Raw genomic sequence first — 12,125 nt, 5'->3', positions numbered from 1 at the left:
GGACTCAGGCTCTCCACGAAGCCCTGTCCCAGCTCCCTGTCCCCTGCCATCACATCAGCTTATTTCTGTTCTGGTTACTGCCGCAGGTGAGTGATGTTCACGAGTGAGTGACCTGCAGCACACAGGTGGCTGAGGGTGCTCAGTGCTTGTCAGGACAGTTTCTTTTCCCAGGCACTTTTCCATGTGGTGAGGCCAGCACCTAGCTGGGAACCCAGCACACCGCAGCTGGGTGGTTCTTACCGCTTCTCACGTCTCTCAACACAGCTTTGACTGAAGCTCAGGACGTTCACCTGCACCTGACACCCCTCAAGCGCCGCTTGGAAGACGTAGAGAGGGTTGAGTTCAGCGAGGTGAAGCCTTTCCTGCTCCCCCTGCTCCACGTGGTGTGTTTGATCTGGGTCACCTCCAAGCACTACAACATGCCCGTGCGGATAGTGGTGCTGCTCCAGGAGATCTGCAACCTTCTCATTGAGCAGGTCTGTGGCTGTGATGCCTGTGTTTGCAGTCCCCTGTGTCCCCTCTCCCCTTCTTCCTATTGTCCTTCCCTGGAAAAGTGATTCTTTAGGCAACATTTAACTTAATAAACAGGTTCAAATGTGTTCAACACAAGAAGTCCTTGTTTTCCATGATGGCATTAGTGACCTCTCAGGTGTGATTTTGCTCTTCCAGGCCCTGGTGTACCTGTCTCCAGAAGACCTTCTGAAAGGGGACATGGAGGAGAGCCTGGGCAAGGTGCGAATGGTGCTCGGTATCCTGAACATGTTCAAAGAGGCATTTGAGGAGAGAAGGGAAAAACTGCACATGTATTATGAACCAGGCCAAGAAGTGAGGGAGTGGGACGTCAGCTCCACGATGGTGTTTGCGAGGCTGGACACCTTCCTGAAGAGACTGGAGATGGTGGAGGTGAGACTCTGGTCTTGAAAAACATTGCAAACCGTCAGGAGAACTCTGTAGCCAGGAGATCACTTGCTGGCATCTTTCCTTTCTATAGCTTCACCTGATACCAGGGAATGGGGCCACTCTTTTGCTGTTAGGTCTCCTGTTACAGCGAGTCTAAGACTGTGTTTTACTATGTCCTGCTCAGTGCATATGTAAGCTGGTCAGGTTGATAGGTGTGTTTTTTGCTCTCAGGAGTCCCGTTGGACTCCTTGCTCCTGTTGGGGCAAGAAAAGGAGGATTACTGGAGGTGTGGTTTGCACAGCTGTAAATAAAGCAATGTAATCTCCCAGGTCTCCTGGTGCCATCAGAGACAGATTTAGGTTATGGTTGGACTCAATGATCTTAAGGGTCTCCTCCAACTGAAATGGTTCTATGATTCTATGACACCCTAGAGCTGGGTCCTGCCTGTCTTGGAGAGGCCAGATGGCAGGATCCCCTTGGCTGTGCCACGTGGGCCTGGGGAGGAGCAGGGACACGTTCCTCACCAGGTTGTCCCTTCGCATCCTCATAGTCCATCAAACTGGGGTGCTGTGGCTCAGGGGTGTCCCTGTTTGCCAGATCTGTCACCTGAGGCAGGGACATTGGGGTGTCATCCCTGAGCTCCCAGTGTGGCCAAGGGCTCCTTGAGCCACAGGAGATGTTCTGCAGAGAGCAGGTCCGAGTGTGAATGTGGGAGCTCCCTATGCTCTCCTTACCACATGGCTGTGTCTGGAGACCACAGACATACAGACACCATATGTACCTGTTATACAGACACTGTATATACCTCTTATACAGATACTGTATGTACCTCTTGTACAGACCTTGCATGTACCTGTTATCTCTCACGTGGCTAACCACACACATTCATCTGCTCTCCACACACATCCCAAATGAATTTCTTTGTTGATTGTTGCTGCGTTCTCAGTGTGTAGGGTTGGATGGCCAGTGTACAGGTTGCTGGTGTTTGCAGTTTTACTGCTTTAAATGTGCCATATACTTTTATGTGTTCCTTAATTAACTATGTTGAAAACTGTCATGACTGGTGCCTATTTTAAAAGTATTCATAATGATGGTTTCCAGTAGGGTTTGATGTGAAATAAACCAAATTATGCTGGTCAGTGTAGAGAGGAATATAAATAGACACAGGAATAACTGCAGGTTATCATGAGGACAGTGTTGGTGACAGGTTTACTGGGACCCTGTAAAGGCTCTGGGGCACTGACTGCTGGGATTCCATGGATGCCATGGGCACACTGTGGATATGGGCTGCAGACAAAAGCCAGTGGGGAGGTTTTGAGCTGGGGCACTGTGCGTTTTGACCAGTGTCTGTTTCCTCCTTCCGTGGCTGTCCCACACTCCAGGGACAGTAGAAGCTGCAGTATCTGGAGTCAGAGGGAGAGCCTGCGGAGTGAGCTGTAAAACAAGAATTAAAAGCATAGTGCACACCAGCCTGTTAATGAGGAAAACTGCTGCATCTCTCTCCGTCTCAATTTCCCCTCATCACTTCATTTCAAGCAACCTTGCAAGACAAAGCAAGGGACAACTGGTATTTCCACATTATTTTTTTGCCTTACTAGGTATTTGTTCAAGCGGATGTGCTGGTGTGTCGAAGTGAATATGAATGCATATGTGCATTTGTTTTCGAATTTTCATAAAAGCTGCAGTTACACTGGTGCATGGGTAGCCCATGAGCACGTGAAGAGGGAAGGATCCCTTTCCTTTGGTTCGTTGCACTGTTTCATATTACGTGTCTGTGGTAAAACCTGCTGCCCTGCTCGGGTGGCCCCAGGACAAGTGCAAGCAGAGAGTGGCCACCAGTACATTCCTGTGCACATTTCTCCTGGTCCTCTGAGACAATGGATGTTCAACCAGCCCTTACTTGGCCCTACCTAGGGAGACAGATGAGGTGGGATGGCAGCAGAGCTGCCCAGTGCTGCCACCACCACTGGGGGAGCGGGACATTTTCCCAAGAGGTGACACTGCCAGGCTGCAGAGGATGGGAAGGGAAGGGAAGGACCCGTGTGCCACCTCAGCAGAGAGGGCCAGCGGGGCAGGTGCTGCAACACCCACTTGGACACGTGGAGGTTTGACTGCGCAGGAGCTTTGGACAGTTTGGGTACCTGTAAACATTAGAAATCTGTCCTTGGTTAATACCTATAAAATTGGGATTCTTAGCTATGCTGGATGACATATAAGAGTCTCATATCCTGCTTTGGATCTGTCCTTTAAATACACTTAAAAGCGATTTTACAGTTGTCATGGTATTTCTAGTGGCTGCAGCAGGTCTCACTGGGCAGGGACGTGTTATGAGCAGCCACTGATGCTCAGGACAGGCAGATCAGGCTCCCCCCTTCCCATCCCTGCCACCCAGCCTGAGCACCAGCGCTGTGCTTGGGAAGGTCCCTCAGCAAGTGCAACTCTGTCGTGACAACTGTTGTCATCTTCTTTTGTCAACATCATGACCTGTGTCTCCCTCCGTTGACTTTGAAGGATCTCCTGGCAACTTCCTTGGACTTGATGAAGCTGGAGAAAATTGAATTCAGTGGGATTAAAGGGAAGACCCTGGGCCAGCAGGTCCTGGACATGTATGAGGAATTCCAGGAGGCATACAAGGTGTTTTCAGAGCGAACCTATGACTGTCTTGACCTGACCAACACGGTAGGTGGGACCAGTTTGCGGGAACATCAGGAACATGTGCATGTTTCCAAAGCAGCAGTTTCCTGCTATCTTCTTCCCAGCTCTTTCCTCCTTTCATTATGATCTGATCTGGTACTGGAGGGAACAGGGAGCCGCTGGCCTTTCCTGCAGAGATTTGGGACTTCTTGCACGTCTATATCTAACATATCTTGCTAGATCAGCACCTTAGATCAGTGCAGCTGGGAAACTGGGATTTCCATGAGTTATGCACAAGCTTTTGCTGCACATGGTGCTTGCTGAGGTATAAGAGCTATACCAACACCCACATCTCTTTGCTTTCCTGCTCTTGGTATTTACCATGTTTCCCCAAAAATAAGACCTACCCCAAAAACAAGCTATAGCATGATTTTTCAGGATGCTTGAAATATGAACCCTATTCAAAAAATTAGCCCTAGTTACAGTTCATAAAAAAGTCAATTTAAATAGGCTCCAGGCAGCTATACATGTAAAAAAGTAAGCATCTTTTGCAGCAAAAATTAATATAAGACGCTGTCTTAGTTTTGGAAAAACAAGGTAGTTTGCCTGATGAGGGCCAACTCAGATCATCTCTGGGATGTGTTCGCTCCTGCCTAGATGAACACATGGCATCTGGGGCTCTCAGAATTCAAGGATGCTCTATTTTATTATCAGTAGTGCTTTAATTAAAGGAATATTCCCAGCCCTCTGGGACCTGCCTGGTGTGGGGATGGGTGGCTCGTGCTTTGCTTCCTGCAGCTCCCAGTACATCTCTGCAGGGGGTGGCACGTCCCCAGTGTTTCTTGCTGGAAAGCTGCTTGCTCCATAGCACCCCTCCTTCAGCAGGGCAGGCACAGAGGAGAGGTGACAGTGGCTCTGCAGGAGGTGGCTTGGGTTTGGTGACCCCATGGCCATTTGTGTGACTCTGAGTCATGTTTGTTCTTTCAGTGCTCTAGTTTTGCACCCTCTGCCACTGCTGGAGCCGTTTTTTTTAGCTAAAACATGGCATCTGGATCTGCTGGAGCTCAGCAGTAGCAATAGTAAAAGCTATTTCCTTGCACTTTGTCCTTTGGAAAAGAGACACATGACCTCATTTTTAGTGGTTTTGTCCAAGCTAGAACAGAAGGACTGTCACGGACTGTCAAGTTCAGTCTTTGATTTGGACTTTTACGTGTAGGAAAACAAATATAGATGTTACTCTTGAAGTTGAAAGGATTTATTACAATTGAAGCAAGAAAAGCAGTGCAAGAAGATGATGGAAATTACAGAAACCCAGTACTGTTGAGTTTGAAAAGGACCTCTGGAGATCACCCAGTCCACCTTCCCTGCTCAAAGCAGGCTCAGCTAGAGCAGGACTGTGACTGGTCAGGTGAAATATCTCCAAGATTACCTATGTCCAAGTGTGGAGACTCCACAGCCTCTCTGGGCAACCTGTGCGAGTGTTTTGAAACTGCCTCACTCACAACCAGCTCACCATGGAACCACAGGCTTGTTTTGACTTGAAAGTAGGTTGGATTTGGGACTCAGCAGGTGCATCCGTGGGTTTTCTGGATGATGGTGTGGTCTTCAGGCCAAGTGGTGGGGGAGAGGGTGTGGAAATAGTCCATCTTGCCTGTAGGCTGAAGATAGTGCCATGTGGGCTGTGGAAAGCCCTCAGGACCAAAGGGTCCCTCCCAGAGAAAGGGCCAACATCTCAGCCATGGGACAGCACAGAAATGTTCTCAAGCTTCGTGAGGACTTTGCCACGTTGTGATGGCTGAAGATTGGCCAGAGGAGTGGCTTAGTTCACGGTGAATAAGAGAGGGCATCTCTGGATCGAGGAGTTACAGGTACCTTCCTAGTGCCATCTTGCAGCCTCACAGCTTGTGTTTTGCCTTTGTGCAGGACTTTGAGCAGGATGCCTTTGGTTTCCAGCAGAAAGTAGAAGACATGGACCGTCGGCTGGGCACCATTTTCATCCAGGCTTTTGATGACGCCTCCAACTTGGACCACGCCTTCAAGGTTTGTTTATCGCTCCCTTGCTCTTCCCTAAAAGGGAAATCAGGGCACCCGGCTCGGTGAGAATCACGCTGAGGAGACCAGGCAGTGCTGGAGCCACAGGCACATGGGGCTGGTGTTTGCTGGTGGGACAGTGGGACTTGTAGCTTTTGGGCTGCTCTTGGTTTGGGATGCTCAGGCTGGTGGGTCCCTCACAAAGCTTTTGGATGCCAGGAGATATATTTGTGTCTCTCTCTGCAAGTCGGGGGAAATCATGCTTTTTCTAGGATTTCCTGGTGAGAATTGATATTGTTAGTATCAATTTGTTAATATTATTAATACATGGATCTGTTTCAGTTTTGGAAACAGGTTTTCTAGAAACAAAGCTGGTTTATTTATCAATTAATCTATCTTGCAGAAATAATAAATGGTATTTTTTTAAAAAAATCAATATAAGCATTTGTAGAAAAGCCTTTAGCAAGTGACAGTGTTTATCTTTGTAAGTTTTTTGAAAAAAACAGAAAATCTTGAAGCATTTGAAGAACAACAGTTGGAATGTGGTCCAACCCCAGAGAAAGTCTGAGAGGCCCCGTAACAAAGGGAGCAAATTTCCTTTTTCCAAAGTGCCCATCGGTGCGGACAGTATTGAAGCCTCTGGGCTGGGGAGGAAGGTCCCAGCTGATCTCTCTGCAGGAGTCGGGGTTGTAAATTTTTCCCCTCTTCTTTTCCTGCGTGTTCACCCCAACAGCTGCTGGACATGTTCGGGAGCCTTTTGGAGCGACCGGTAGTCGCTGCAGATGCTGCTGGCAAATACTCCGTCCTCATCAGCATGTTCAGCAGGGCCCTGGACCACGCCAGGCTGATCTACTCCCGGCACATCCAGGCAGAGCTGAAGCTCGGTAGGTAGAACGTGCTGAGTAACATGGGTTTTACAGGGAGTTTGATTGAGATTAATTTGGGGGGGAAATGATTTATTTTTCTAAGGAACCCAAAACTTTACAAATTGCAGATGTTTTCAGCCTCTGTAGCTCCTAGTGGCAATGGAAATGCCTGGGAAAGCTCTGTTCTTAGTATTAAAGCAAATAATTGGTTAGGAGTAAAAATACCCTTTTTCAAATGTGTATGCATGATATGTGACTGGGAATGGAGACACATGCTGAGCTTTTCTCCCAGCGAGGCTGTGACAGGAGGTTTCTCTCCACATTTGTGTGCTGCCTCCAACACCCCATGGGACCTGCAAACCCACTCATGTGCTCCTCAGAACGAATTTATTTTGTTTCCCTTACAATGCTTAAAATGCAAAGTATGCGAGTGGGACTTTGTAACCAAGGGTCTAATCAGCCTTTTCCAAGTTTATTATTCCCCGTGACTGTTGGCACAGGGGGGAATGGGTGGATTTCTATCAGATTATGAGGATTCAAGTGTGTCATTTTGAACAATAACCTATTTACTTGCCTCAGAAAGATCATACTGGAACGAGACAAGTCCTGGACTGGAGAGAATCATGGAGAGAATCATTTGCTGTGAATTTGTGGTTATTGTTCTGTGGCTGTTAGATAAGACGGACAGAAGTAACTCCTGGTCAGAAATCCCTATGTCAGTGTTTGTGAGGGGCGGGGAATGTGTCCCAGGCAAGGGACACCTCACATCAGCTCAGGTTTGGACATAGTCTGGGCTTCTCGTTCGATCTCAGTTCCTTATTCAAGATCCAGAGGCACTTGCCTTGGTCACAGACCTACATCAGTGTGGCAGATGTTGGATTTAAGGAAGGAAGCTGGGAAATCAGAGCAGTTTTCTGCAAATGAGGTTCTGTTGTTGCATCTTTGGGGTTACAAGTGCAGTGTTCAGTCAAACGCTGTTCCAATGTGCCCTCCCCAGGATCCCCCCCTGTGCACAAGAACATGCCGCCGGTGGCTGGAGCGCTGCGCTGGGCGCAGGAGCTGCGAGCGCGAATCCAGGTGCCGTTTGATCACTTCAGGCACATCCCACATCTGTGCGTGTCTGTTCCAGCTAAGTTGCTTTATGACCACCTTGCTATCTTCTCTGTAATCAATCTGATTTTCTTTCTGTGGTGAACATTATCCCATGGTTATAGCTGAAATAATTCTTAGTCAAAGAGGTGTGAAGTGGTTGCACTGGTGCTTTTCAGCTTCCTTGTGATCATTATTTTTTTTAAGAAACTCATTAACTGGATTTGTTTTGAAGCGATTAAGAGGCACAGTGGGCTATTCAGCTTTCAGACATAGTTCCCGGGTTGCAATTGAAAGAGGTATCAGAACCTTTCCTGCTGCAATCCCACTCAGCATGTTCTCCAGGACCTCCTCAGCTGCAAGTCCTGGTTCTGGCATCATCCAAACTGTGAATAGCAGAGAAGTGCTGGGCTGGACTCAGCTGAGATGGATCGATGGAGCTGGGTTTGCATGTTGGGGAGCAGACGAGCATTTTGTTGGGCAGAAGAAAACTTTCTCAGCGTTAAACAAAGGAGCCATCTCCCAAGATCAAGGAAAGAAACCAATGCTGGTATATTTATCACCCAAATGCTTGTTATAACGGATGGTGTCAGGGAAGTATGGCCTCATACTCACAGCTGGCACCACGTGAGACAACATTTAAGAGCTCTGTAAGCAAGGCAGTGTTGGACTTATGACAACTGAGGGTGTTCTAGGGACTGCACCTGGTAGCTCACAGGAATGGCTTCACGTGTGCTGGTCAGGATTCTGTGTAAATGGATCCACTTTTTTAATGTACTTGACCAAAATAACTTGACCGTCACTGTACCATGTTTGTAACCTTCTCTCACTGTATCTTGCCATTAAGTGTCTTTAAGTGCACAGTTATTCTGCAGCAGCAAAGACATTGGTGCAATGAAACAAACTCTTGGGCTGTTCCCAGCACAGAGCCCAAGTTATCATGTCTGATTTGAACCTAAATGGCAAATTTTTGTCCACCATGAAGGACCCAGATCTGCATTTCACACTGATTTTCTGTCCTCTGTTTAGAGTAGTTAATAACATGCTCTGCAACGGTGGTGACATGATGCTGTTGAAAGGGAAAAAGGATTAAAAAGGAGAAACAAAAGTGGTTTTGCTGGGATTTACTTGGATTTGCTCAGAGGACTTGTTTACTTCCAGCAGGTTTCTCAGCACTTGCCCAGCGGTGACTGCTCAGGCGCTCCTTTTTTCCAGCTTTTGGTGAAGTTAATTCAAGTTTTGTCAATATGTCCTCCAAAATCAACAACCATCTTGAGGAAAACTTGGATATTGTAGATGAAACAGTGGGGAAAAGACAGCATGATAAGAATTCCTCTGGCCTGCTGTTCCCTGGGCTGTACAGCCCTGGCAGCGTGGCCAGGGCTCTGCCTCCCGCACTCTGGGACACCTTTGCTCTTCGGTTTGAGGGGCATGAATTGGGCACCGCCAAGAGCTTCATCTGCCGGGAGCCACACTCTGCTTCTTTCTGTGCCTCTTTGACCTCAGAAAGTGGTGGCTGGTGAGCAGAGGTTGCCCTGCTCTGTGCAAACACCGGAGCATTGAGTATGTTACGGAGACCAGTGTTCCTCCAGCAGCTCTGGGCCCTTGTTCTTCCCCCAGGACGTGGTTCTCATTTGCCAGTTGCCATGCAAACACCCGCAAAAGGGCGCACTGGGGCTTGGAGAGCTTTTGTGCAGTGAAATGGTTTTGGGCGATCTGGTGGGGTTGGAATGTAAGATCCCCAGCCAGGCTCTGCCTGCAAGGTGGTGGGTGGTTTTGGGAAGGGGTAAATAGAGACTGCAGCCTCACAGGGCTAAATGTAACGCTGAGCTTGTCTGTTGTGCCACCAGCTGCTTGGACTCTGCTGAAGGAAGAAGGGTGATAGAGAAGTATGAAGAAATGATCCAGCTGCTCGACAGGTAAGTGGTGGCTCAGGCATGACTGTAACTATATGAAAAAAAGCCAAACCTTATAGAATCATAGAATTGTTTTGGTTGGAAGAGACCCTCATGTCCATCCATTAACACAACCCTGGCACTGCCCCGTGTCCCTGAGAACCTCGTCTCCACGTCTGTCCACCCCTCCGGGGATGATGACTCCACCACTGCCCTCGCAGCCTGTTCCAATGCCCGACAGCCCTTTGGGGAAGAAATGTTTCCTAATATCCAGTCTGAACCTCCCCTGGTGCAACTTGAGGCCATTTCCTTCTCCTTCTCTAAACCACCTTTCAGCACATTTGCAAGCCCAGGGCCTGAGAATGTCTCTTTCTAAGCCAGAAGGAATTTTGTGATGAGAGAGGAGGAGGAATCCTTTGCTACACACCACAGTCTTTCTGTGATATCTTGAAATGAGAAGTTTGCATGGGAGGGACAGGGGCTGTGCAGCCCAGCAGAAATGTTGGAACGAGATTCTTTTGGATGTAGGAGATGCTGTGGTAGAAAACCTGAGCTGACCAGAAGTCTCAATCCACTTGTGCCCATTCACAGTGTACTTACCGTGGCTGTAATGTGTGTATTCCACAAGTGGGAGTGGGATTCGTTGCACCTCACTTAATATCTTAATGTTTGATGCTAAAACTGAACTGATTGCTCTGAGCTTTTGAATGTTTGTCCCCAAATTTGAATCCTCTGCTAAGAATGGTACTTGGGGGATCTTTGTTTTCCTGACTTGATGCTGTCACTGGTTTTCAGGTGTTTGTCTTTGAAGCCAAGATCTTTATGGAGGTGGTGTGGGTGGGTTTTAAATATTCCTTGATGTTCTTCAGCCCTCAGAAGTGGACTTGGCTTTTATTTGGTTCTATGTCTTGGTGTGCGGGCTTGGCAGCTACGTGGTGGATGTTTTAATTTGTTTGTTTGTTTTTCGGCAGGTATCAGGAGAAGCTCTATGCAGACTGGTCCCAGACAGTCTCTGAAAAATCACAGTACAACCTTACTCAACCGCTTATCCGGCGAGATCCAGAAACCAAACTGATCACAGTTAATTTTGATCCCCAGGTAAGAACTAGCTTTCCTGTCTGCTGGAGGGCACGTCTCCAAGCTGTGCCCCACCGTGCATGGCAAGTCTGGTGGGATCGCTACTAGATCTGTTCTGCTGAGGTCCCTGGAGCATCTGTTATGGGTGACATGAATTAACCATCCCCTTTGTGGGCTCTGTCTCCTGGTAAAATATCAGGATTACAGTTTAAGCAGCGCAGATTGTAATTAAAGCCAGAAAGTCTGTGAGTAGCCAGATGTTAACTGGTGTCAACATCTCCAGAGCAGGTTGGTTTGACGCTGGTGTGGGGAGCGTAGGAGCATCATCCTACAGACGTGGGTTCGTGTTATGTTTACCTGAAATCTGAGCTTCCTGAAAGGGTATAAAAATCCCAGGAAAGGTTTGTTTTGTTACTTCAGTGTTGTGGCTGTTGGATTTCCTTAATTGTGGTGCAGGAGGCTTCCAGTAGGTCTCTGTTCCCTAGGGCTGCCCTCTCCAGCACAGGGAGGCCTGACCATCCCCCTGCCCAAAGCAGAGGCAGGGTCCAAGCCAGCAGAGTGCAGAGGTGGATTCAAAGGTTCTGGGGCCTGATGAGAGCTGGGGCCTCTCAAATGTGAAATGCCATTTGCTGCGGAGGTGCTGAATCTCAGGGGCCTGGGAAAACATCAAACACTTCCCCCTTTCCCTGGGACTTGCTGCTGTTAGAGAAAAGTGTTGAGGTTCCAGAGCTCATTCCAGCTTGGCTCTCAGACAAAGGATTTGTCCAGCTCCTTGGAATCTCCTTGCTAAGGTGGGAAGCAAATGGCCCCAGGGGATGTTTTCCACCCTTCACCCTGGTGCCAGGGTTTGGAGCCTGTGACGTGCTGAGCATGTTCTCAGCTCCAGTCTCTGAGTGCTTCTGCGCTGCTCTCAGCTTTCCATACTGAGGACTGCCTCATGTCCTCAGGTACCTGCTTAGCAGCCCCTTCATGCCCTTCAGAGAAGATAGGAGCACCTCATTTTGCCTAAAGGGAGGATGTATTTGCAACCCTTCAACATTAAAGAATCTTCCAGAGCTCACCTTCCATGGAGGAGAGGGAAAGAGGGTAAGACATCCTTGACACCATGGTGGGGATGTCTCAGACATTCCAGTGCATAAAAGGGAGGGGAGTTTGGTTCTATCTCACTTGGCCTCCTGCTCCCTCAATCCCCTGCTTTTCCCTTCCTCCCATCCCATCCTCTTCCATCCACCTCCTCAAACTGCTCCCTTCACCCTTCTGCGCTCCGTCTTTCTTTCCTCTTCTTGTCATTGTGGACATAGTCACTTTAGTATTGTAGATACTCCTCACCCCTGCCATTGCCCATACAATATACTGAATTTCTGTCACCCAGCCAAAATGTGCAGTTTCAGGAGCATTTTCCCTCTCACAAGCCACTAAACCTAGCAAAGATTTTTTTTTTTTTGTCTTAGAAGTGATATATTGCGTTGGAAGACCTTGCTGCTCCGTTTGTTGCAGGGACTCACTTCTACTTGGGTTTATAGTTTAATAACCCACTCAATCCCGTTCCATCACAACTCAAAGATGCTTTTGGTTGTGCCTCCTCCTGCAGGCACAGTATTGCTGAAAGACTGTATTGATGAGGATAGCTGAG

The 12,125-nt window shown here is 48.2% G+C and overlaps 1 pseudogene; it reads left to right on the top strand.

Annotated features, from left to right (window-relative positions):
- The first annotated feature begins 274 nt into the window (after window positions 1-274).
- The window catches only part of LOC139826869 (dynein axonemal heavy chain 9-like), a 46,920-nt pseudogene continuing 35,069 nt past the window's right edge, over window positions 275-12,125 (top strand).

This window comes from Patagioenas fasciata, unplaced genomic scaffold (genome assembly GCF_037038585.1).
Source record: "Patagioenas fasciata isolate bPatFas1 unplaced genomic scaffold, bPatFas1.hap1 Unplaced_5, whole genome shotgun sequence".
Lineage (NCBI taxonomy): Eukaryota > Metazoa > Chordata > Aves > Columbiformes > Columbidae > Patagioenas > Patagioenas fasciata.
Note: the sequence above shows the minus strand (reverse complement) of the source record. Positions and strands in the feature narration are given on the sequence as shown.